The following is a 27590-nucleotide window of genomic DNA, read 5'->3' as shown; positions in this document are numbered from 1 at the left end:
CAATGGATGCCAACCAAGAATTCTGTATCCAGCAAAATTAAGCTTCAGGTATGACAACGAAATAAAAATCTTTCATGATAAACAAAAGCTAAATGAATTTGTAGCCAGAAAACCAGCATTGCAAAGCATCTTGAGCAAAACACTACACGAGAAAGAAATGAAAAACAATAACTAAAACCATCAGTGGGAAGTGCCTCGGTAAAGATAGAGGATGGAGGGAAAGCTAATCATGGAGAAACAAACTAAATTAGAAAAAAAAGAAGATAAATAATCAAACATGGCAGGAAGTACAAACCATATATTAATAGTAACTCTAAACGTTAATGGCTTAAACTCTCCAATAAAGCGACATAGGCTGGTAACATGCATTAAAAAAACAAATCCAACAATATGCTGCCTCCAGGAGACACATCTGATTGGAAAACACATACACAGGCTCAAGGTGAAAGGTTGGGAAAAAATATACCACGCACACGGTCCTCATAAGCAAGCAGAGGTAGCCATTCTCATATCGAATAAAATCGACTTCAAGACCAAGTTAATCAAAAGGGATAAGGAAGGACATTATATACTGTTAAAAGGAACTATTCACCAACAAGACATAACAATTATCAATATTTATGCACCAAATAATGGTGCTGCGACATTCATAAAACAAACTCTCCTCAAGTTCAAGAATCAAATAGACCACAACATAATAATTATGGGTGACTTCAACACACCGCTCTCACCATTGGACAGATCCTCCAAACAAAAGTTGAATAAGGAAACTATAGAACTCAATATCACAATCAATAACCTAGACTTAACTGACATATATAGAATATATCAACCATCATCAAGTGGATATACTTTTTTCTCAGCAGCATATAGATCCTTTTCAAAAATAGACCATATATTATGCCATAGGGCAACCCTCAGTAAATATAAAGGGGTGGAGATAATACCATGCATTTTATCAGATTATAATGGAATGAAACTGGAAATCAATGATAAAAGAAGGAAGGAAAAATCCTACATCACATGGAAAATGAACAATATGTTACTGAATGATCAATGGGTTACAGAAGACATAAAGGAGGAAATCAAAAAATTCTTAGAGATAAATGAAAATACAGACACAACATGTCGGGATCTATGGGACACAATGAAAGCAGTTTTAAGAGGGAAATTCATCATCTGGAGGTCATTCCTCAAAGAAAGGAAAAACCAACAAATAAATGAGCTCACACTTCATCTTAAAGCCCTAGAAAAGGAAGAGCAAAACAACAGCAAATATAGCAGAAGGCAAGAAATAATTAAAATCAGAGCAGAAATCAACAAAATTGAAACAAAAGAAACTATTGAAAAAAATAACAAAACTAAAAGTTGGTTCTTTGAAAAAATAAATAAGATCAACAGACCCTTAGCCATGCTAATGAAGAGAAGAAGAGAGAGAACTCAAATTACTAACATACGGGATGAAAAAGGCAATATCACAACAGATGCTACAGAAATACAGAAGACAATCAGAAATTATTTTGAAAACCTATATTCCAATAAAATAGAAGATAGTGAAGACATTGATAAATTTCTTAGGTCATATGATTTGCCCAGACTGAGTCAGGAGGATACACACAATTTAAACAATATCAATTGATGAAATAGAAGAAGCAATCAAAAGACTACCAACCAAGAAAAGCCCAGGACCGGGTACACAGCAGAGTTTTACAAAATCTTTAAAGAAGAATTAATACCAATACTTTTCAAGTTATTTCAGGAAATAGAAAAAGAGGGAGCTCTTCCAAATTCATTCTATGAGGCCAACATCACCCTGATTCCGAAACCAGACAAAGACACCTCAAAAAAAGAAAACTACAGACCAATATCTCTGATGAACCTAGATGCAAAAATCCTCAATAAAATTCTGGCGAATCGGATACAAAGGCACATCAAAAAAATTGTGCACCATGATCAAGTAGGATTCATCCCTGGGATGCAAGGATGGTTCAATATACGGAAATCAATAAATGTTATTCACCACATCAATAGACTTAAAGATAAGAACCATATGATCATCTTGATAGACACAGAAAAAGCATTTGACAAAGTACAGCATCCCTTTATGTTCAAAACATTAGAAAAACTAGGGATAACAGGAACGTACCTTGACATTGTAAAAGCTATCTATGCTAAGCCTCAGGCTAGCATCATTCTGAATGGAGAAAAATTGAAGGCATTCCCTCTAAAATCTGGAACAAGACAGGGATGTCCTCTATCATCACTTCTGTTCAATATAGTTCTCGAAACACTGGCCAGAGCAATTAGACAGACGAAAGAAATTAAAGGCATAAAAATAGGAAAAGAAGAACTTAATTATCACTATTTGTGGATGACATGATTCTATACCTAGTTCTAGTAGTTTTTTGGGGTCTACAAAAAAACTACTAGAACTAATAAATGAATTCAACATAGTGGCAGGATATAAAATAATCACACATAAATCAAAGGCATTTCTGTATATCAGTGACAAATCTTCTGAAACGGAAATGAGGAAAAACACTCCATTCACAATATCTTAAAAAAAAAATACTTGGGAATCAACCTAACAAAAGAGGTGAAAGACTTATACAATGAAAACTACAGAACCCTAAAGAGAGAAATAAAAGAAGATCTTAGAAGATGGAAAAATATACCCTGTTCATGGATAGGCAGAACTAACATTATCAAAATGGTGATATTACCAAAAGTTCTCTATAGGTTTAATGCAATGCCACTCAAAATCACAAAGGCATTTCTTGTAGAAATAGATAAAGCAATCATGAAATTCATATGGAAAAATAAAAGACCCAGAATAGCAAAAACAATTCTAAGCAGGAAGTGTGAATCAGGTGGTATAGCAATACCAGATTTCAAACTATATTACAGAGCAATAGTAACAAAAACAGCATGGTACTGGTACCAAAACAGGCGGGTGGACCAATGGTACAGAATAGAGGACACAGAGACTAATCCACAAAGTTACAATTATCTTATGTTTGATAAAGGAGCTAAAAGCATGCAATGGAGGAAGGATAGCATCTTCAAAAAATGGTGTTAGGAAAACTGAAAATCCATATGCAACAAAATGAAGCTGAATCCCCTCCTCTTGCCATGCACAAAAGTTAACTCAAAGTGGATCAAGGAGATAGATATCAAATCAGACTCTGCGTCTGATAGAAGAAAAAGTTGGCTCCGATCTACATATTGTAGGGTCGGGCTCCTAATTCCTTAATAGGACACCCATAGCACAAGAGTTAATAACAAGAATCAACAAATGGGACTTTCTTAAACTGAAAAGTTTTTTCTCAGCAAGAGAAACAATAAGAGAGGTAAATAGGGAGCCTACATCATGGGAACAAATTTTTACTCCTCACACTTCAGATAGAGCCCTAATAACCAGAGTATACAAAGAACTCAAAAAATTAGACAATAAGAAAACAAATAACCCAATCAACAATTGGGCCAAGGACATGAACAAACACTTCACAGAGGAGGACATACAATCAATCAACAAGTACATGAAAAAATTCTCACCATCTCTAGCAGTCAGAGAAATGCAAATCAAAACCATCCTAAGATATCGTCTCACTCCATAAGATTGACAGCCATTATGAAGTCAAACAACAATGAGTGCTGGCGAGGATGTGGGGAAAAGGGTACTCTTGTACATTGCTGGTGGGACTGCAAATGGGTGCGGCCAATTTGGAAAGCAGTATGGAGATTCCTGGGAAAGCTGGGAATGGAACCACCATTTGACACAGCTATTGCCCTTCTCAGACTATTCCCTGAAGACCTTAAAAGAGCGCACTACAGGGATACTGCCACATGGATGTTCATAGCAGCATAATTCACAATTGCTAGACTGTGGAATCAACCCAGATGCCCTTGAATAGATGAATGGATAAAAAAATGTGGCATTTATACACCATGGAGTATTATGCAGCACTAAAAAATGACAAAATCTTGGAATTTGCAGGGAAATGGATGGCACTAGAGCAGATTATGCTTAGTGAAGCTAGCCAATCCCTAAAAAACAAATACCAAATGTCTTCTTTGATATAATGAGAGCAACTAAGAACAGAGCAGGGAGGAAGAGCAGGAAGAAAAGATTAACATTAAACAGAGACATGAGGTGGGAGGGAAAGGGAGAAAAAAGGGAAATTGCATGGAAATGGAGGGAGACCCTTATTGTTATATAAAATTACATATAAGAGGTTGTGAGGGGAATGGGATAATAAACAAGGAGGGAAATGAATTACAGTAGATGGGGTAGAGAGAGAAGATGGGAGGGGAGAGGAGGGGAGATAGTAGAGGATAGGAAAGGTAGCAGAATACAACAGTCATTAATATGGCAGTATGTAAAAATGTGAATGTGTAACCGATGTGATTCTGCAATCTGTATTTGGGGTAAAAATGGGAGTTCATAACCCACTTGAATCTAATGTATGAAATATGATATGTCAAGATCTTTGTAATGTTGTGAACAACCAATTAAAAAAATTAAAAAAAACTCACATTCATTCATTCACCAGGAAGCCTGACTTCTTCTTCAACAAGAATTTACCCAAGAGTTGATGTTATTCTGATGTCAATATGTTTTTTTTTTCAGAAAAGGTAATACAAGACAATAGTAAACAAACCAACAGTTCTTTATTTTTAAAAAATATGCATACCTACGTGTGTATGTCCTCCATATTCTAAACCATGGTGATTCCAAAGAAGCATCTAAATTCACTTGAGCCTTTTTATTTATTAGCTAAATAACCCAAACAAGTGAGTTCTCCATTTCAGTATTTAGAAAGATGGAAATAAATAACAGACAAAACAAAACAAAACAAAATTTAAAAAAAACAATCTAAACAGTTGTAAATTGTGCCTCTCAGAACCCCTGGGAGTGGAAATGGGGTGGGGGCGCAGGTATGTACTGAGGACTGCTACTATTTTATCATAACCCTGGGGAATTATATGATTTTTTTGAATGACAGAAGTTCATTACTTTTATGTGAAAAAGATAAATAAATAATGGAACACTAAATAATAATAATAATAAGGTCAAATAACAATTTATTTTCACTGTTTTTCTCTTTCATGGAGGTCTACCAGTTAGAAACTGTGTCTAAGTGACTTGTATTTGCTGTTTAGATAAGTTACCTGTTAAGTAAAACAGAATATGAAGGAAGTTAACACGTAGCACCCTCGAGTCCAGGCCGTCCCACCCAGAGGGCCAAGGGCAAGCCTGCCACAGAGCCAGCCTCGACACTCTTTCCTGAGGCTCTGAAACGAAGGCCACCCAGCACTGTGCCTAGCCCATGGCTGAGGTGATATGGTTGATTTCCTTTCCCCTCCTTGCTTCTCGAAGCCTAACCATTGTATGAGCCAACACTCAGGTATTACACCAGCTTAAAGACTCACTGGAGATAAAGGAATATAAAAAACTGTGTAAAAAATCATACTTAAAAACAAAGCAGAGTGGACATTTCTGGACAATGTTTTATCTGGACCGTACCTTAGTGCAGAAACAGGCAGGTTTCCCAGTCTGAGCAAGTTGAAGGACGCCCACAGCAGTGAGGCTGATAAAAGTAGGAGGGAACTCGAGATGAATGTGATTGTGCTTGGAACTTCTTATGTTTGCCTCAGAAAAATATTCCAGTCTTTCTGACTGTTCCAGAATCGAGTGTTAGAGGGAAACCTGGTAAATGCTTAAGTGGGAATCTTTGGGGAACAGCAGGTGAGTCAACTCAGCAGTCAGGTCCAGGAGGATCAGGATCTCCACAGAGGGCAGTGAGGGAGGAAGTAGGTGGAGAAGGGACACTGCTTCTTAGGGAAGGTAGAGAAATTTCCAGGGAAGGAAAGCCTGTGGGGACTGGGGACTGTGTGAGGGGTGAGGGTCCAGGGAATGCTGCTCTCCCCAAGGTAGCCAGCACACCCCAGCAAGCAGATCACCTTCTACCACAGTAGACAAGATGGCGGCGCTCTTCCTATGGGGATGGCATCACCTGTGGAGGCTGAAAGTGGCTTTGAAGAGGGAAAAAAGCATCTTAGAAAATGCAATGGCTTCTGACCAAGTGGGTCCAGTATATAAACACATATACCATATGTGTACATTGTTATAATTTCATGAAATGCAGAGGTCGTTAGGAGAACAAAGTAAAAAATCCTTCCTTGTGGGCAATACTGAGAAATTTTCAGTTGAGAAACACTGGACTCAAGGAAAATGCAAAAGGAAAACTATGGTTGTAGAAAGATGCAACGGTAAATGGATAAAAATGGAGAAGGACCTCATGACCGACCCTAGAAGCATAGAGCATTTTGTCCCTGAAAACCAATTTTAAAATTAAAGTCAGACATCTCAATACTCAGCACCAAAAGGTTCTTTGAACTGATAGGAAAGAGCACTAGATATCCACAAATCAAACTGCTCTAGTGTCTAGATCACATTTTGTTTCAACAAAAGATTTCCTCTGTTCAGCAAATTCCTCCAGACCAACCCCAAATATTAGGAAATGCAGCTCATGATCATTCTATCTATTTGACCTTGAACTTCTATATGACCCCAGTAGAATATCTGCCTACTTTCTACACACTGACTTTGGAGCCACACCTATAGAAGTACAGTTTTCTATTTTGATTCAGAACCCAGACAAATGTTTTCTCATACTCATGTGAGATGGGAAATATTTGTGCCTAACAGAGGGAGATCTCATGCCTTGTGGGAAAAAGTTCCGAGTGTGTTTCATGAAAACGGTTCACAGAGTGTTGGAAATTGTGTGTTTGGAATTCGGTGGTCCCTAGTCTCCAAAGAAACAATGGCTCCAGTGGCTATCTTCTACCCAGCCAACTGCAAAAGGCCTGTAATACTGGAGATGGCCACGTCAACATCCTTCAAACCAGATGACTTATTACATTACGATTTTTTTAAAGCTATTTCTCAACAGCAAGAAAAAATTCGTTGGTTCTGTCAATCCCACTAACCGTCAGGCTCTCAGAGGGCAAGGTCCTGCTTCTTCCCCAGCTTTCTCTCTGGGGGGGGGGGGTATCCTGGCACGGGCGGCTCCTCTGTAAGTATCTGACGAATGCACAAATAAAATGTATTATTTCCAAGTATGTTTAGAACTACCTCAAAGCTCAAAATTTTAATGTGAAAAATCTGATAAGAGTATAATATTTAGTTACTATAAAGCATCTCCGAATAACTGAAGTACCAGAAATCCTATATGCCAACTCCATTAGTGTTCTCCCGAGGACACAACCAAGATGCACAGATGAAGGGGAATGCTGAGGGGATTTACAGATTGGCTTACGGGATCAGGGCTGGCTGGTCACAACCACGGCCTTCTGCAGGTTGGAGAGCCGCGAAACCATCAGATGCTCAGACCAGGAAGGAGGGCCTCAGAGGAAGAGCGGCCAGTGAGGCGGCCCGGCCTGGTCCAGGTGAAGGTCTGAGTTGCTGGGGAGAGTCTGCATGCAGAGGCTGAGGAAGAGGCTGAGAGCAAGGCAGTGCTCGCTGGGTCTCTGCCACTAGGGAGGCAGAGGCAGGACAGTCCCCTCAAGGCCCTGCCTCAGAACAGAAAATAACAAGGGCTGGGCGTGTGGTCAGTGGTAGAGCACCTCTGGTCAATCTCCAGTGCCAAAGGGGAAAAAAAAAAAAGAGGCTGAAGAATGGAGTCCGCCCTCCAGGGCCATGGCAGCAGCAACAAATGAGTTAATTAACAAAACCCAAACCAAAGACCCCTAAGAAAGTAGAGCGCAGCGCTCTGCTCGCCCAGGCTCTCTCTCTAGTCCTCGCGGCCCCAGCCCATTGGACAGCAGACAGCCCCGCCCACCTTCAGGGCGGGGCTTCCGCACAGCTCCGACCTACTTGCCACTCATCTCTGGAAAGACCCTCCCAGCCGCACCGCACCCCGCAGTGTGCTTTGCCAGTGTTCTCGGTGTCTCCCAGTCCAGTCGGGCTGAGGATCAAGATTAGCCATTACACTCACTGAGGCGATTCTGCATCTGGTGGCACATGGGGGGGGGGGGGCATCCCAGGCCAACCCTCTCTAGAGCCACCCGCTGTGGGTGCTCGCCTGCAGATTTCCTAATGCTTGACGTAGTATTCCAAATCAGAAAACCCTGCTTCGTCTTTTTCCTTTACTTCCTTTTTAATGCATACACTCATAATTATGTAAATAAGCAAGTAAGGAAACAGAATTCTTAAAAATTGAGTAGCAATGAATATAGTTTGAAAGACCAGATTCCTGCCAGCTGGGAAGCTACCTCGGTTCCCTTAGAAAGTATGTGTTTGGTTCTCTTGTATTTACTTCTAATGGAAAATTAGCATTATTGGAAAAAGTACCAGGCATACTAAAGTACATTTGATTGATTGTGCTAATCTATTTCATTACTCTTCACATCTACGATCCTAGAATTCATTCTATATAAGGGCATTAGTGATAATTTTGTTATGGATTTCACCCTCTCACAGAAAAAGAAAGGCCCTGAGATGCTCTCTGCACGAGAGCACTACATCATGCATTAGGCTCCCATGGAGGTGGATTTGTCAGTTTCCTTTTCTGCAACAAGGAAAACTAAAGTGACTCTGAATATTCCTTCCTTCTTCCTTCATTGGTTCAGTGAGCATAGTCGAGGGCCTATTCTAGGCTGGTCAGTGTTCTAGAACTGGAGAGTTAGCAATTAAATACAGAAAGATTAAGCCCCAGACTCATGCAGCTCATATGCAGTGGCTATTAACAAAATAAATGAGGGGCGGGGGGATAGGCATTATGTGAGGAGACTATGAAGAATTTAGACAAAGTGATTATAAAATGTGGCCTGATCAGGTGATATTTGAGGAAAGCTCTAAAGATTTAAGTTAAAAAGCAAGATGTGTAAGTTTGGGAGGAAAGAGTGTTCCAAATAAATATGATAGCAAGTGCAGATGCTCTGAGGTAGTGTGTTCTTGGCACAGACAAAAAACAGCAAGGAGTTTTCACTTATAAGGAAGGGCTGCCTGAATCATCCACTCTGTATCTCCCTCCATCTATTTAAATCTTGCTGGTCCTTTAAAACATCTCAAATGAAATCTCTTAAAGGAAGAAATTTCTGGTATCCCTCCAAAAAGATTTGGCTTCTCCACCCCCTGAATCTGAAGAACAACTTGGCTCAGCTGATTCTATTTTACAAGTTAACATATTTGTAGATTATAAACACATATCTAAGGTCAAGACTTTGCCACAAATTTTTATAGCCCCTCCTGAACCCAGTTGCCTTATAACAACCTTGTTCAAGCTGCCTAGGAAACCAGTGGCAGCCTTTAATTAGCATGGGTGTTCGAGAAATCTAAGTCAGGGACACTACTTCTTCACAGCTTGCCCTGGGTTGGACTTGGAAAACATATGATGTGGTGCCCTCAGTATTACAAAAGACAGGGTGAGTTTGGTTTCTATGTTGAGGAGAGAACAGGAAGGGGGAGGCGTGGGGAGTCCTCCTGAGTGGAATTGGGGCCAGCTCTCAGTTCTGCAGTGGGGAATGCCATCCTGGTCAATACATGTGCATTGTCTGACAGGGTTTTGGTTCATACTTCATTTTCTTTGGACTCCCGAAGCTAATGGTAGATTAAGTGAAGGGGCCAGGTTCAGAGTACCTAGTTTCTTTGTTTATTCTCTTATCACAGGAAAATGGAATATCTGTTTCCCATGCATCTGAAAAGGTAGCCCAGACCCCAGAGCCACCAGGGTATGAATATATATTTCCATTTGCAAAGCCTACTTTAACTTCTTCAGATAAACAAAACATTGGTGAAAATACATTGGGAGTCTCTGTTGGTTTCAGAAACAAATGTGGTTTTCAAAAGGAGCTTCATATTTTCCTCCATGGGAAAGGAGCAGAGCAGAATGCTAAACTGAAAAACAAACACCAGGGAGTAACAATAGGGTAGTATTTGAAACATGAAATCCATGGAAAAGAACAGCCACAACTATCTGTCACTCATGTGGTACTAACTTTTTTTCATATCAAGAGGCTCATTTTGAACCTTTCAGAACCACCTGCTCATTGGACACATAAATACAGATGTCTGCCATCTAGTGGCACAAATCATTGTTGGCAGCCTAATTTTTTTTGAAAGCCGTAAGTATTTTTTTGAGAAAATTTTAATTTAAGCCCTACTCAAAAAGGTCACACATCTAATTGGTCACATTGTCCTAATATGCCCATCTCTCCCCTGGCCTTGATGCTGAGTGGAGCAGGCTTATCTAGAGACCCCCTTTTGAATACTAGTGGAGGTTCTATGGATTTTTTCTAAGGGTATAAATTTCATGAAGACAGCACCTTGTCCGGCTTACTTTTCCCTTCATCTTTAGCACTTAGAACACTGCCTAACTCAGGAACAGGATAAATTTAACAAACAAATTAATGGCCAGGAGAAAAGTTGGAGGTTACCCAGACTGTGGCTCTCCTGGCTCCCGAGTCTATGCTACGACAGGAATTTCTAAACATCTAAGGAACAGAAGGATTGCTAATTTCATTTTTCAAAAAGTTAGTATACGACTTAAAATTTGTGGAAAAGTAGTAATTGTATTACATATGACTATTAAAATTCATGCATTTTTAGAAGGCCTATAAAAAGACCTGTAAAGGACAGGAAAAACCAATCTATAACCACATTTCAGAATGTTCATGATAATCGAATGATTATGCACACAAGTGACAGTAATGGACTATTTTTCAATGTTTTTTGGCCCCTACCTATTTGTATCAATAATATATGTTGTGTACTTGCTCAGAAATATAACCCCTAAGTAGAGCATCGTGGACATGCAAAAATATGGTCTGTTTAATGAGAGTGCCAAGAAACAAACAAAAATGTTAAGAACTTCTTCTATTTGAGATACAGTTTCTGTTTTATAACACTTTGTAAACATTGATAACCTCAGTTAAAAATATATATGTAGATACAGTAGGGTACATTGGATACAAGCAGTTCTGTCCTTATTCTACACCTGAAATCAGCTGTTACCCGATTCTGTTTAAATTCTTGTGGGGAAAAGTATCCTTGCCTTTGCAAAGCCTTAGAAGCATCCTAAACTGAATATGACTGATTTTACCAGAGACAGCAGCCTATGATAAGATACTGTACCCTTTGCCAATCCAGGTTATTAATCTACTCATAAAAAGAAAATTAAAAAATCTCTTTTCCTCTCTTCAACTTGTAGGCCTTAAAATTTAGCAAACACAAGTGCCACGCAAGATATTTATTTAGAACACAGATTGACAGGCCCTGCCCCCATTCTGATTCAGCTGGTCTGGTTTCAATCCCCAAGTCTGCATTTTTAGCAGCTATCCTAGAAGCTGCTGGCGCATATGATCCTAGGCCACGGTTTTAGAAACATCACCCCAAATCCCTCTGATTGAAACTTTTCCGGGGTTACTAAGAACATTTAGGAGAGCTGAATGTGGCAGCTGATGATCAACCAGAAACGATGACCTGGAAATACAGGCCATTAGAATTAGCCGGTGAGAGGGGTCATTTCTTGGAGGATGAGTCTCAAAACATGAGGGTCCGCAGGGGAGCCATGATATCTGTGCAGGTAACACTTCAATCAGGTGAGAATCAGCTTCTACTGGGGGAATTCTGTCATGTTCTGCATAATAGTTGTCGAAGACTGATTCCTGTTTGCTAATAATAAACTATTTTCAAAATCAAGATTTTTGGGACACTTCTAACCCTCAGATATCTTTTTCTCCCAGGGGGAAGGGTAACAGGGCCTCACTGAGGAACAAGATACTTGGTCAGAGTCTGCCGTGTGCCACACACTGTACTGAGCCCTTGTGATACATCTCTACCCTCCCAGGGATCTAGGGTGTCATCCAATCCAGTGAATTTCTACAAGACAGAGTAGAGAACAATGGGTGGTTCCTGATAAGAAGCTTGAAATATAAAGGAAAAGATTGGTAGCCAAGGAATTCATGGTAGCATAACACACATGGAAGCTTGACAACAGAGACGAGCATAAGGAGTACGGGCAGCGAGAAGATGTGTATTCTTGGGAATTCAGGACTCCTAATACATGCAGTGCCACTATGGCCAAGAGGGGACTGTGAATTTCAGGAAGTGTGAAGGCCTCTGCAGAAGCCATGAGACAAGGAGGCACATCCAAAGAAAATCAAGCCCACTGATCTGACTTCAGGGCCCGGCAGAGGGGGCACAGGAGCTGGCACTGACGGTTATGTAGAGGGGAAACCGTAGATGACTTTGGGCTCACTATAGAATAGGTAAAATCCACAAGAGATTGGAAGCAGGGAGACAGGTGAGAGGCCTCTGGAGCCACTAGGCAACAGGGAGATGGCAAAGACCTGGGCAACAGAAGGGAGTAGAGGGAACAGTAGAAAGGAATTAATAAGTGGCAGGAAAATCTCATAGGATTTAGGAACTCCATGGCAAGTGTGAGGGGTCAAATATGTTGGGGATATAGCTCAGTTGGAAGAGTGCTTGCCTAACATGCACAAGGCCCTGGGTTCAATCCCCCAATCCTCAGCACCACCAAAAAAAAAAAAAAAAAGTCAAATATGAGTTCCTAGGAAGATTGTGATGCAAAAGGGACATAGGACTGGTTTGGAGGAAGTTGAGGACTCCAACATACAAACAGCACACTAAGTTGTCTGCTGAGTACTCTCTGTAGAAATGTCGAAGGGCCATAAGCGGCTCATGTGTAACACTTGAGCAATAGTATGAGATGAGAAATCTGGGCCTGCTGATCCCTGATGCCCTAAAGTCACCTGAGGTAATCAAGAGAAGCAATGCAGGGAGAAGAAAACCAAGCAGCTGGTCCTCTGGAAGTGACTTAGCAGGAACCGATGCAGAAACCTAGACGTGCAGCCAAGAGATCCAGGCTTAGTAATTTTTGGGCCTTGAGCGCAGCATTCAACATCTCAGAGTCTCATTTTGCTCAAATATCAAATAAGAGGCCCAAACTAGATGACCTCAAAAGTCCCTTTGAAGTTCAAGTCTGGTAATGTTCTGCAGGGTCTTTAGGATAAAGGAAAAGGGTCTGAGGAAGGAGAGTGAGGAGGAGCAGCCAGAGGGCTGAGAGCCAGAGAACTCAGGCCTCAGAAGACAGAGGCAAGAATGGTAACTTGAGGAGTCTTAAGGCCAAGGAAAGGGCCAGAAGAGGAGTCAGTCCAGCCTGCCACACGCACGCAGAGGCAAGGTCCTGCGGAGAGGAGAGTGTGGAAAACACAAGCGGGAGGCGGAGCCGAGGGCAGAGGGGCAAGGCTGGGCACAGGTTCTGCTCCGGTTGAAGCTGGACAGCAGCCATGGACTGCCTGGCCTGGTGCAGGCTTCTGACTCGGGCTCCAGTTTCTTGACTTAGCCTGACCTGACTTTGTGGCCATATCAGGCTAATCAGAATCTCATCTTGGCTCAAGCAGGGGCAGGACAGTCCCTGTGACTGTGGGCTTTTTGAATTTCCAGAACTGACTTCTTGATCTCCTCTTCAAGCCTTGGTGTCTGAGTGGTCTGTCCTCTTTTTTTTTTTGAGGGGGGTGGGTCTCATTCTTTGCTCCTGACGAGGAACACATGTCTGTGTATCCCACTGAAGATGTGAAAAGCAAGAGAATGAGACCTGGTTTTATTGATCTTCTCTGACATTATTAGTTGTTTCAGCCTAGGGAAATTTTCCTTAATCTTAGTCATGTTTCATTAAATTTTTCTGCCTATATAGATTTAAAAGTGTAAAACAGTCTCTACACAAAGAGCATTGTGGACAGCATGTTTCTGGCATAAAAACAAACACGAAGACCAACAGAACTGAATAGAGAGCCCAGAAATAAACCCACACATTTATGGCCAATTGGTTTTCCACAAAGGTGCCAAGAACACACAAGGGAGAGAGGACAGCCTCTTCAATAAATGGTGCTGGGAAAACTGGATATTCGCATGCAAAAGAGTGAAATCAGAACTTAACTCATACCAAACACAGAAATCAACTCAAAATGGATAATAGTTCACACACTAGACCTGAAATATTAAACTAGTAGAAGAAGGGCCTTGTGACATTATTTTAGGCAATTTTTCTCTTTGGATATGACCCCCAAAGCCACAAAAGCAAAGACAGACAGGTGGGATAGCATCAAACCAAAAAATCTTCTTCACAGCCTAAGATACAATCAACAGGGATAAGCTATGCATCCAGAGAAAATACCTGCAAATCCTGCACCTGGTTTGAGTTAATGTCCCAAACATGTAAGGAGTACAATCAGCTCAAGAGCAAGAAAAAAAAAAAAACACAATCTAAAAATTTACAAAGGACCTTACAAGACATACAAATGGCTGACAGGTACATAAAAAATGCTCCACATTACTAATTGCCAGGGAAATGCAAATTAAAACCATAAGGAGATATCCACTCATCCCTGTCAATGATGAGATACTCCCTCATCACTATCCAGACATAAACTGGTGCTGGTAACGATATGGGGGGAAAAGAACCTTTGTACCCTATTGGTGGTAGTGTAAATTAGTACAGTCATCATGGAAAACAAGATGGAAGTTTCTCAAGAATTAAAGATGGAACTAACAGCAATCCCACTATTGGGTATGTGTCAAAAGAAAATTAAATCAGTATGTCAAAGAGACCTCTGCACTCCTGTGTTCCTCACAGCATCATTCATAATAGTCAAGCTATAGAAATAAACTAAACCTCCACAGATGGATGAATGGATAAAGAAAACATGGTACATATAAACAATGGAATACCATTCTGCCCTAAAAACGAAAACCCTACATTTGCAACTACATGGATGGACCTGGAAAACATTCCATAAACTGAAATATGCCAGGAACAGAAAGACAAACACCATGTGATTTTATTTATATGTGGAATCTAAAAAGGGAGACAGACAGAGTGCATTGGGGGGAGCCAGGGGCTGCAGGGGAGGAGATCTTGGCCAAAAGTACAAAATTTCCATTAGACAGAATTAACACAATGGAGACCTGTTGCATAGCATGACAATTGGGGTTAATAATAATGTACCGTACACCAGAAAATTGCTGAAAGTAAGAACCTTAAGTATTCTCACAACAGAATGTCATGGAAATGAAGTGATGAATATGTTAATTAGCTTGACTTAACGGGTTCATAATGCACACATATATCAAAGCAACACATTGCACACCACGAGCACATAGAATTTTAACTGTCAACTGCACATTTAAAAAAAGACAGTTGTGGATTCAATGAGATATTGTCTGAAAATAAAGAATTCATATACATCATCATCAGGGCTGTCATCCCCAACGCCTGTTCTTTTCTCAGGATATCCTTCTTGACCTAGAAATTACTTCCTTTGCCCACAGTAGTTACTGTGTTTTCAGGTCTTGGTGCCAACACATTGCTTTGTATTTTTTTTTTGACTGTTTTAAAAGTATTCCTTTACCCTTTTTTCTTACCTCCATATCTAGGCATATATCCATAGGCATCATTTTAGGCTATATATTAACTAAATTCTAGTCTCCTATTTTCTAAAGAGAATCCAAGAATGCTTATTGAAAAGTGAAAAAAAATTAAAAAGAAGAGAGAAAAAAGGGGAAATAGTATACAGAAAAACTGGCTACTGTGACTATTATTTTTAGGTTCGAGTTTCCCAGCAGCCAGTGCAAAAATACAAAGATGGTTTGATTCAATTACCAGATAATCGCTTCTATTATTCCAGAAGAGGTTCACTTTTTGCTGGTATTAACTAATATATAATATGAAACACATGATATTACAAGGAAGATACAGTAAATAAACCCGTGAACAAAGTTTTCAGGAGTTGGAAAGAAGATGCAGAAATATTCTTTACGTGTTCACAAATGCAGACTGCAGCAGTTTCATGCCATTTCAAAGTTGTGGCTTCTTATTGCCTCATATTCAGGTTCTTCTCTGCCAGACACAACCCATCTTGCTGAAAACTCTCGGTTCCCCAAGCATACTCCCGCCTCAATTCTAACCAGAATATGAACCCCCTTAATTTTATCAAAAAACTGTTTTTTTTATATGGGTTCACACCTTGTTGTCTGGGCTGATCTTGAAGTCCTGGGCTCAGGAGATCCTCCTGTCTCAGCATCCCAAGTAGCTGAAATGACAGGTGCAGGTTTCTATGCCCAGTTTCGATGTTGTTCTTTAAAAAGCAACATAACCCATTCATCGTTATTAAGAGTTTTCCTTCTCAGGTGATGGAAGAAATAGAAGGAATGTGAAAGCTTACATTTCACCATAAAATCCAGCAATCTGAAAATGCATGTCATTAAACATGATAGGTTTAATCTGGCACCAAAGATACATGATCAACTACTTCTCCATCAATCCATCACCCAGCATTACCCTGAAAGCATAAGACTAACTTGGATCTTCTAGCCAGTATCTGTGTCTTACTGTTACAAATTGACAATATCTCATACAATGCTAGGAGCAGAGAAACTGCTGAATAAAGATATGCTTAACTGATAAGAAATTCAAAGCAAACATATTTCTATACTGCTAGACCATTTTAAGTGAATTGATTTTTATGCAGTTAAATCAGTCAGTGTTTTGGAATGAGTCGTAGATTTAAAAATAGGGAGGTATATTTATATTTCAAGTCAAGATTCAGAAGTCTATTATTATCCCAGGTTTGTAGATAGTAAATGTTAGAATGTACATATGTGTTAGTCAGCTTTCTGTCACTATCACAAACACCTGAGATAAATCAACTTACAAAGAGAAAAGGTTTGTTTTGGCTCACAGTTTTGTATGGTTCAGCCCATGATTGATGTTCATCTGTTGCTTCGGGCCTGGAATGAGGCAGAACATCATGGTAGAAGCACAAGGTAGAGGAAAATCATCATCTCATGACCAGAGAGCAAAGAAAGGAAGGAAGAGACTTGGTTCCTACAATCCCTTTTGAAGTCACTACCCCAATGACCTAAAGACCTCCCACTAGGCCCCACCTCCTAATGTTTCCACCACTCCCAAGAGCACCACGCTGGGGATCAAGCCTTTAAAACACAGGCTTTTGGCAACACTCCAGATCCATCTGGAAGTTCAGGAAAATAGCTGAGGACTACACATCAGATTGCTAACTCTGGTTGGGGCCTCGAGTGATGGACTTTTTACTTTTGATACTATACACATACATAATGTTTGGATTTTTTTTTAGAAGATACATTGACTTTTATAATGTGATAAGCAGCAAAAATGCTACATTTACATATTTTATATATCAATGTGCAGATGGGTCATTTCAGGGAAAGACTATGCTTTAACTTGAGAGTAACCAATGACAAATGCAATATGGCATCTTCCCTCAAGAATTTCCCAGCTTGAGAGCTGAAATAATTTATTCATGTACACACACACAAAACAAGAATGGATGCAATCACTGATAAGGCTGAGATTCTGATAAAATCCTGGAAGATGAATCCTTAGGGAGAGATGTCATTTCGAGCAGTCCTTGGAAAACTGCTAAACTGTGGCTCCCTGAAGGTGTGGCGGAAAGGGCATCCCCAGCAGCACCACAACAGGGCAGAAGGTACGGCAAGTACGGCAAGTACGGAGAATTACGTGAAGGGCGACCTTGAGATTCATCATGAAGTTAAAATGTAAATCAAGCCAGGGAACAGGTTGAAGCTGATGCAAGCCATTTAGTTGTTATTCAATAGATACTGGAAGGGGATGTCAAAGAAGGCATTTGAGAATAGGACAAAATGGTCAGATTTTGACTTCAATGAGAGCCCGGGAAGAGTATACTCAGAGAGATCATCTGGGAAGCTGCAAGAGGCAGAGAAAGATATAAAGGTCTATCTTGAGACCTTCCTTCATAATGTGCTCTAAGCACACAGGAAGCATCTGCATGCCCTGGAAGCTTTTTAGAAATGCTGATTCTCAGGCTCCACCCAGACCTCATGAATCAGAGTCTGCATCTTACGAGGGTTCTTATGTATTTGAACGCACACTGACGTTGGAGAAGCGATGCATTAAGGCATTGATAGCATGAAAGAAAAAATAACCAAGAGGTGGAGATATGATTTGGTTAAGTATTAGAATCTGGTGTCTGGAGAAATGTGGGAGGCCAAGGAAGGAAGTAAATCAAATTTACTCAGAAAATGTAGGAAGGTCCTGCTATTCATAGAAATGGGAACCCCAGGAGAGGAGCAGGATGAGGAAAGAGCAAGGGAAGCTACTCTCCCCAGTGAGCAGAAGGCAGTGTTCCTCCTGAAGCCAAGCGGGACCTAAAGAAGAGGAAATGTGTGTGAGTCACGCCGCAAGAGTGTTTGAAACCACGAAAACCAGTAGCATGATAGAAGGCAAGGCAGGGAAAGGGCATGGGGGTCAACCGAGAAGGAAGCACTGGCCAGCACCACACCAGACAGGAGACGGTAATGGGAAGCTGGGGAGGAGAAACAAGGAGAGTGGAGAGCCTGGAGGTAGAATGTTCTGGAAATGAAGGGAGTGCAGAGATGTTCCCTGGGAGATTAGAGGAGCAGCCAAAGAAGGGCTACTGGTTCTAGGCCTCAAGTGACAAGCGACTTTCAAGAGTAGTTGCTGGGAGCCAGAAGTCAAGGGCTTAGCAGTGGAGAACAGTGGGATTAAGGAGACAGCAATGCTCTTCTCTGAATGTAACCAAAAAATGTGAAGAATGAATGTGAAAATCTGGAAGCACACATACAACCCAGCCGAGTCAACTTTACACTACGCAAATGTAAAGGTTTTCTTGTGGACTCAAGTTGAGAAGTTTTCTCGTCCTGATTCCCAGAATCATAAGAAAGGCAAAGGAGTAGAGAGAGTAAGAATTAGATTTTTGGCTCAGTCCAGCGAAGATCTGCTCTTCGCTGCTCTCCAAAAATGGAATGAGCTGCCGGGCGAAAAGTATTAACTCCTCAAAACATACAGACCATTGCACTTTGAAGGACACTAATAAACTTGCACAGTGTAAGTTGTTCATCAATGACATCTGCAAGTGTCTGAATGGAGGTCTCACAAAAGATATGCCCACCTCCCAAAGCCGAGAGTTCATGGCTGCCTTAGGTGGAAATGGATATGATCAAAGTGAGTTCTTTGGGAAAAAAAAATTCTGTCCTGGATTTTCTGGGTGGGACTTAGAGTACACACACACACACACACACACACACACACACAAAGAGGAGGCAGTGTGACCACACAGGCAGAAAGAAGAGGAAGGTGGACACAAAGAAGGAATGCTGACATCTACTCAGGAGGCTGAGGAAGGAGGATCCCAAGTCCAAGGTCTGTCCGGGCAATAGACAAGACCCTGCCTCAAAAATAAGGAAATGCAGAGGGCCACCAAAAGCTGACAGAAGCAATGCATAGGGGTTTTTCCTCCTCCTCCCTCCCCTGCAAGAGTCTTGGAAGGATGAGATCCACTGGCACCACCTGGATCTCAGACCTCTGGCTCTAGAATTAGAATGAATTCCTGGGTTTTTTTTTTTTGGGTGGGGGGATACCAGGGATTGAACGCAGGGGCTCTTGACCATTGAGCTACATCCCCAGCCCTATTTTGTTTTTATTTAGATACAGGGTCTCATCCAGTTGTTTAGCGCCTCAGTTTTCCCGAGGCCGGCTTTGAACCCGAGATCCTCCTGCCTCAGCCTCAGCCTCCCAACCTGCTAGGATTACAGGCATGCACCATCATGCCTGGCTAAATTCCTGTTGTTTTAAGCCCTAGGGTATTATCGGGTATTTATCATCCCCTTTCAACCCTGAGATGTGTTGAGCTGTTCTCATCTCACACTGATCGTACGCTCTTGGAAGGCAGAGCCCTGGACTTCCTTTTCCTATGCATCCAAACAGCATCCACAGTGTCTGGCACACAGAAGTGGTGGCAAGAAAGCCTCGTGACAAAGATATCCAGGCAGGGCGTCTACATGATGAGTGCAGAGGGGTCCGATGGATGGATTTATATATTCTACTCTAAGAAGTATTCATTCAAGTGTACCAATGATGTAGTTATGATGTAGCGCAGTGATCGAGAGCCCCTGAGTTCAATCCCTGATACCCCCTAAAACATACCATATTGTCCCATAAAAGTTAACTTTGGAGAAAATCAACATAAATATTACCTTGAGTGTCACATTTAATTTTAAAGAGAGGAGGCACCATCAGCCTTCAGAGGAGATGAAGTTGGCTCCTAGATGCCAACTCAGGTGGCTCATCCGTTTCTACGGATCGAATGGATCAAGCGATTGAAACTGACTCATTTCATAGAAAGCACAAAGGTGGCTGCACTAGGGAAGGCTGGAAAAGGGTGGTGGGTCCTTGCAAGATGGGTGGACTTGGGGATAGGGTGAGAAGAGCTAGGGTTCCATGCAAGGAAGCACCACAGCCATGCCAATTTCCCATTGGCTCTCTTCACAGAAGACCCCATGTATGGCCTGCTTTAGGGCACAGGTGGAAATCAACACCACCATTGACATGAATCAAAGAACGCAATGACATTTGAAATTTACATGAATTCTGAATCTGTGAGTTACCACTGGACGAGGTTCTCCTAGCAGTCACTGCTGGCTCAATGGAACTTCAAATGACCCATGTAAGCAGTAACCAGTTTTCTCTCTAGTCTGGATTCCATGAGTAATTCCAGTGGGAGGGATATACTGCAGAGTGACAAGTGACAAGTGACAAGTGAATGGGTTCCAGGGCCGTAGCTTCATGTGATAAATGAGGCTCAGCAGAAGAGCGTTAGGACATCTCACCAGCAGAAATGCAGGGTCCCAGATGTAAAGTCTTAGGAGCCGCTCCTTCTGGAGACCCTCCCTGAAACACAATGAATGTGTTTAACTTTTGTTCAACTCACCTGAATTTTACCAAAACAGCAGAAGTTGGAGGACATCCAGCATGGGCCAGGATGCCTATGCTAGAGCCACTTCCTGTGGCATATTGGTGACTGAAGGTAAAATATGTCATGGCTCAGCTGTGTGCCAGACTTCAAGGGAACAGCGGGCACAGGAAATAGACTAGGGCTGGGCTAGAACAAATGACCTAACGAAGGAGGGATTAATTCACTAGTGGATAGTCAGCAACTCATGTTACAGTGGCCAGGAGGGGTGTGGAGGACGGAGATTTGATCCTGCCAACAAGGACAGACAAGGAGATTTTATTTGTCAAGTGGAACTTGGCAGGACACATCTCCAGGCTGAAACGATACGCAGTCAGGAGTGTGGCAGTGCCTTAGGTCCCGAGGTTTGTCCACACTGGGTTGAAGCAGACACTGAGAATAAGAGAATGGAGTTTTGCTCCTGGAGAGTTCTTGGCAAGAGCAAGGCTGACTGTCAAGGTCACTGCTAAAGTTTTTCTAGGCAAAACATTAAGTCCAGGACTGAAAATGTGAATTGAAAACACAAGATAAGCCTAGTCCTATGAAATGGCAAATATGAAAAGAAGACCAGGAAATTATTAGAACTCACTAGGGTTAGGCAGGCAAACCCAACTCAGGCTGGCTGGGTCCCCGATCCCATGCAGAGCAAGGTGGGAAGGCAAGGTTCAGAGCCCACACTGCATCTGCCACCTTCTGTTTGTCTAACTCCTTTTTTTCCACCACTGGTTTTCTCAGTGTTCATATTCGTGTTGGCTTCAGAGGAGCAAGTGCAATTGGTGAGGAGATGGCAGTGGCCCAGAATATTCCCTGTGTGGCCTCCTGTCATCACCAACAGGCCCAGGCCCAGGCTGCAGCTGAAGCCCCAGCAGAGGAGGGAGAGGAAGGTGCAAGCCAGACAGAGCTCAGGATTCTGGAGGGTAGGGGCAGGAAGTTCCAACAGGTGGAAGAACACAAATCTTCAGCCCAAGGGACAGTCTGCCAGCAGCTAAAGAATCGACATGCTGCCAAGACTTTTGGACAGAAAGGAACATCCAACTTCCAAGCCCGGAGCCAGAGGGCACCTCCATGCTGGGGCTCTGTGTTCCCACTGAGCAGTACTGAGAGGGTCTGGGTCCTAGTCAAGCAGTGGGTTTCCGAGTCTGTTCAAAATGCACTTGCATATGCATTTGATTCTCAAAACCACCACAAGGTGTGGAAAAGGCAACCACCACCATCTGCATGTTCACACTGCAGAAAGAAATGCTGGAGGCAATCTTTATATAAGGCATGTCATGGTTCAACATTTCCAACAGATTCACTGCAACCAAACTATGTTTATTTTTGGTTTAAAGATGAATGTAACAGTCGAACAGAGCCCTCCAGGGTGGAGTTCCCTGAGGAAGGGGACACATTTGCACCTCCCAGCCTCTCTAGGGGGGCTGGTAGAGGTAGTTGCACATTGGGAACAGATTTGTGATAAGGAATCAACTTTGCATTTGATCTGAGCAATGAAAGACAAAGTAGAGTACAACAGAAACTAACTGCCCACTTGACAAGCTTTGTCTTGTGTCAAATTCCTTAGATGATCTCCTTATAAAATCAAAACTTTCCTCTGAGGTTGAAATTCTATCGCAAAGTTCCATAAAGCTAAGAATTAGGACCAAAAAAAAGTTCTTTTCACCAGACCAAAAGAACTTTAAAGATGACAAGTTCCGTGGATCATGTCACAGATACCATATCTAGGAAAACATTGCACACCTTGTTTCAAGTCAACAATTAAGTATCAGGCTACTTAACTATGTTGGTTTATATTTAAAATAAACCTGGGAGAGGAATTTGATTATTTTTTATTGGAGCCATATATACCTTATTAAATATTCTTCTGTAAGGAAAGTATAATTTAAATTCACAGTACACTATACAAAAGAAAACATTTCCAACTACTCACCCATCCTTTAAAAACCACGCTTGGAGGATAATGCCATTAGTCATAATATATGATGATATAAAATCAGGCTACATAAGTGAGGGATAGATGCAGCTCTACACACTCCGCATACCCAGCGGAGTCCCCTCTTCCTATGATTCACAATTCATTCATAGCTTATCTGAAGTGCCACTACTCCACAGCTGCTTTCCACATAAACTTTCTGCATTGCAAACAAGACATGGGCTCTTAATAGTTACACTGAAGATGTCCAGGCCATTTAGGAGTGAGCAAGTAAATCCACCAATGTTAAAGACATTATTTGGAAAGAACACCATGTTGGATCAAGAAATGACAAGATATTTTAGGTAAAAATGTGAAAAAATTAATTACATTGTAATTTACAAATGCAGAATGCAATTTACTTTTTATCATATCCTTTAACTTTCTTCCTATTTGATTTATTAGAATGGATCCAAGAAATTCAAGTTCTGCCAATTTCACATTTTTTCCCCTAGGCTCACTTTCAACAGGTTACCTGCAATTAAAAGCTAAAATATGATTAAAAGAAATTCCATTTTTGCTCACTCTAGCTTGAAATAATAAAAAAGTTTTCTGTAAGAAAATAACCATTGTTTTTTATATGAAACAAATAGGAAGGTCACACTCTAAACAGTGTTTATGCAGCCTTAAATAATCTTAAAGAAATAAAGCAATATTTTAGTATTATCCCTCCCCAGGAAGAAAAAGAGGGTAATGAATATTTATAGATTTCTCTATATTTTAAAGCAAAGTTCTCTAAATAAATTTTAATGTGGGCTTAATACAAAAACCTTTTTAGTATAGCACTTGCTCTTTCTCTAAATCTTGACCAATTCCACATGTCCCTTTTCCCATACTACAATTTTGCCTCATTGAAATTTTCCATGCCAGAGGTTTTTTAAGTCTATTTTACATCTCAGGTTCCCTTCCAACTATCAAGCCCATTTGAATTATTATCCAGCATTACTGAAAAGAAACAACCGAATTTTATCATCACTATTTTCAAGTTATGTTCAATCTCACAGGTTCCCAGCCTACAGAAACCGTCTAAATCAGACCTACAACATAATTATTTTTCAATTAGTAATTTAACCTAAAGTTATATTTCCATATGGAAACCTCTTCAAAAATAGTATGCCCTGTAGCTCAGCAATCACTAGTTATATATTCAGTTAATTGAGACAAACATGTAAAGAAAAATCTAAGGAAAGGCTATTTAGTATTGGAAGCATAGGATGGGAACCACATGTACTGGAACACGTTCAAGGGGGAGGCATGTTCCATGTCCATGTGCTCCTGGCAATACCAGCTTCATAACAAGGGGGTGCACCCAACACTCGTCTATCCACGGTATTTGAAACAGAAAGAATTCTTTTTTAAAAAAATGTGGCCACCACAGTCCTGTCTACATGTATGTAACTGTTCTAGATTCCTCATTTCCCCTTCTGAAATGTACATTCTCATGCATGATCTTTCTCTTAAACAAATACCCAGGCAATGTTTCAAACACAGGAAATAGTGATGAATGGTTCATGCAATATAATGATCTCATATAATTATTTGGACTACATAATTATTAAACTTTTTTTTTTCAAATAGTAACCCAGAAGAAAGGCTAAAACGGGGCGGGGCATAGATTATTTGTCTGGTTGGAACTCAGAAGCCAAAAGAGAAAGGAAAGATCTGTGCAAAGCATACAGTGAAATAGCCAGTGTCCTTAACAACACAATTGCTCTGATGAATACATTTCTTTCTCAAGGAGAGCTGTGTTCACCCTGCAAACAGGATCCGCGGCACGGGGTAGGGGACACCTATCCTCACAGATTTCGAATAGGTTCCTGTAAGACTTGTACGCAAATGAAGGTTTGCACGCTCGAAATCTGTCCATATGGATGCAAAACCCAAACCTCTGCTTTCTCTTCACTTCCAACCTGCGTGCAAGAAGAGTCGCACACACGCAAGAGCACGCATATCAGAATCACAATTCTAACATGCACTCAGCCAAGTAGACAAGCGAAATCTACTGCTATAGTCAGTTGTCCCCTTCACCGCCTCCGCCCTTTAAAAACAAGCAGAAATTAGCCCTGCTGTAAGGAGGCTGTGTGCCCGGGGAGGGTTCCAGAGAGGAGATCCGGTGCAATTCAGCAGCCGCCTCTGCGCGAGTGTAGACTGCCTGGGTCGGTAAAAGAAGCGCACCCTGGCTACGTACCTTCGCTCGCGTTACTCTAAGTGCAACATTTGCCTCTTTGCTCCCTGAAACGTAATTCCAGCAAGCGGCTCCGCTACAAGGTTGGCGCGGGTGCTCTCCTAAAAACCAAAGGCAATCAAACGAGGGCCCCACCAAGCACTCGGCACACAAGCGTGAGCGCGCTCGTACACACACACACACACACACACACACACACACACACACACACACACACAGCCTAGCAGCTCCCCCAGCCCAGACGCTTGGTGCCTCGGATCCGGCATCCGAGGGAGAGAAAATCGAAGCGAAAGAAAGCTGGGTGGGGCGACCCCAGCTCTCTTCTGGCCACTGCTCGCCTTATTCCCGTCCCATTACAGGCACTTGGGTGGGCGTCTCGGCATTTCCTACCCTCAGTCCCCGAGCTCCAACTCCGCATCAGACCGCGATCTCAAGGTTCAAGCCCCACCCCGAGTCCCCAAATTGACAGAACAACACCTTTCGTCCCCTCCTCAGTTCCTTCTTTAAACTCCTCCAGCAAAAAAACATTTCTTACTAGCGCGAAAAACTTTTTCCTCCTTTAGCAACGAGATAAAGCAAGAAACCAGGTCATCGGCTATCGACACCCTCTTCGCTGAGCGCCGGGTGGCGAGCGCAGCCCTTACCTGGCAGCTGCGCTCCAGGTGGCCGTCCCACGCCGGTCCTCCGCGCCTGCCCAGAGCACTGGGTCGTCTGGTCCACGATCTCTTGGTCTTCTGCCGGTGGACGTTCAGGGAGCTGCTGTCCTTAGTCTCTGGTGTCCCTGGCCGGAGCCGCCCTTCGATTCATCGCGGGTCTTCCCAGAAGCGCTGCTGCTGCCGTGGCGGACCAACGAAGAGCACGGGGATCCGGGATGGCACCGACTTGCCCCGCGGTGTGCGCTCCCGGGTCCGAGAGCACTCCGCCCGCGGGCAGTTGCGGCCGCTCATCACATGCCGCCACTGGGCAGCAGCAGCAGCACCTGCCCCAAAGGCAGCGCCCCGGACTAGGGAGAGCAGCCCCCGCGCCCTGAGTTCTCTTGCACGCTCCGGTCCTTTCTGTTCACGCCCTTTCCCCCCGTCTGCCCTCTCACTTTTTTCCCCTTCTCCTTTCTATCTCCCTTATTTTGTATTGCCCTTTTCCAAAAGCAGACAGAAGACGCTCCTAGTGGGAGGAGGGTCTGTCCCTCCCCACGAACTCTTCCTTGCCTGGTGGTGGCGGTCTCGGCTACTGCTGGCCCTCTCTTCCTCCCCTTCCTCCTAGCGTTCCTCCTCCTCCTCCTCCTGCTCGCGTTCCTCCTCCTCCTCCTCCTAGCGCTGCTAGCGCTGGTGTAATGCACAAGCTGCCTGGTTGAGACCCAAACCTGCCCAGCTTCTGAGCATGCCCAGTTGCCCCGCTGGCGCCTCCTCGCCCGTCTCCCGCGTGCCGGCTTGGCTGGGGTTTTCCGCCTGGCAGGGGGCGAGGAAAGCCGGCTGGGGGATCCCGGGGTCCTTTAGGGTGGGCTCGAGGTCAGTGAGCCTTAATCGAGGAGAGCCTCACGCCTCCAGGGTGCCTCACACGTTCCCAGATTGTGCCGCCAGTGCTTCAAGGACAGATGCTGTTGGTCAGTTAGTTTCCTGTTCCTTTTTAAATTGGTTTCCTTGGACTGCTTGGAAGGCTTGGAAGGAAGTCGATTCCTTGGGCTCAATTTATCGATGAATGAACCTCAGCTCGGTTAAAATATACGACTCCGCTGGAAACCCGTCTCTGGGGAAGGTCTGATGCATCTACTTTTTGACGTTTAGTGAGAGTGTTTATGCGGAGGAATGTTAATAGAGGACATCTTGGCTTTTCCTCCTGTAGAAGTTTACACTTTAGGAAAAATTAGAGGAGAACCCGTGAAAAACACAGGCGTGCACGTGTGTGTGTACGCACACACAGACACACAATTCACTTTTTTTTCTAACTAGGGGGGAAAAAAGTAATCTTGCTAGCCAGGCATTTAAAGCTCTCAAACAACTCAAGAGGAGTGTGTGTGTGTGTGTGTGTGTGTGTGTGTGTGTGTGTGAGAGAGAGAGAGAGAGAGAGAGAGAGAGAGAGAGAGACTGAGACTTACTATATACTACCAGCTAGTTAAATAAGGGAAAAAAATCTAGAGATAACAAAGTTTCAAAGATGCCAATGAGATTGCTCCACAGCACTCTAGAGTTTTCCTTAAAAGCACTTAAGGAAAGATAATAGGAGAATCCCATAAGAAAGGACAAGCATAACTGTCTACTCTGGAAACAGGAAGGAAGGAAGAGCAACTCATGAAATGAAACTTTTAGTAACGCTAAAGGCAACAAGATGATCCTAATTGAGTAAGAAGGTAAATAGGAAAAGATAGAGCACTCTTTTAAAAAAAATAATGTTAAGAGATTAGAGAGGGCTGGGGATGTGGCTCAAGGTAGCGTGCTCGCGTGGCTTGGGGGCAGCCTGAGTTTGATCCTCAGCACCACAAACAAACAAAGATGTTGTGTCCACTGAAAACTAAAAAATAAATATTAAAATTCTCTCTCTTAAAAAAGAAGAGATTAGAGAAATGGAAGTCTAAAAAATACTTTCTGA

At 42.3% G+C, this 27590-nt stretch overlaps 1 protein-coding gene across 3 annotated transcripts in view; it reads right to left on the bottom strand.

The window, feature by feature from the left end:
- The window catches only part of Chrm3 (cholinergic receptor muscarinic 3), a 420874-nt gene extending 394526 nt beyond the window's left edge, over positions 1 to 26348 (bottom strand). For 2 of the 3 annotated variants that reach the window (XM_021723071.3, XM_040277099.2), the window contains exon 1: positions 25652 to 26348. The gene's annotated coding sequence lies outside the window, so the exon portion shown is untranslated. Of the gene's footprint in view, positions 1 to 25010; positions 25117 to 25651 lie in introns of those variants that run through there. The other variant, XM_040277095.2, reaches the window with a different exon arrangement.
- Positions 26349 to 27590: the final 1242 nt, after the last annotated feature.

This window comes from Ictidomys tridecemlineatus, chromosome 10 (assembly GCF_052094955.1).
Source record: "Ictidomys tridecemlineatus isolate mIctTri1 chromosome 10, mIctTri1.hap1, whole genome shotgun sequence".
Classification (NCBI taxonomy): domain Eukaryota; kingdom Metazoa; phylum Chordata; class Mammalia; order Rodentia; family Sciuridae; genus Ictidomys; species Ictidomys tridecemlineatus.
This window is presented reverse-complemented; position numbering and strand designations above follow the sequence as displayed.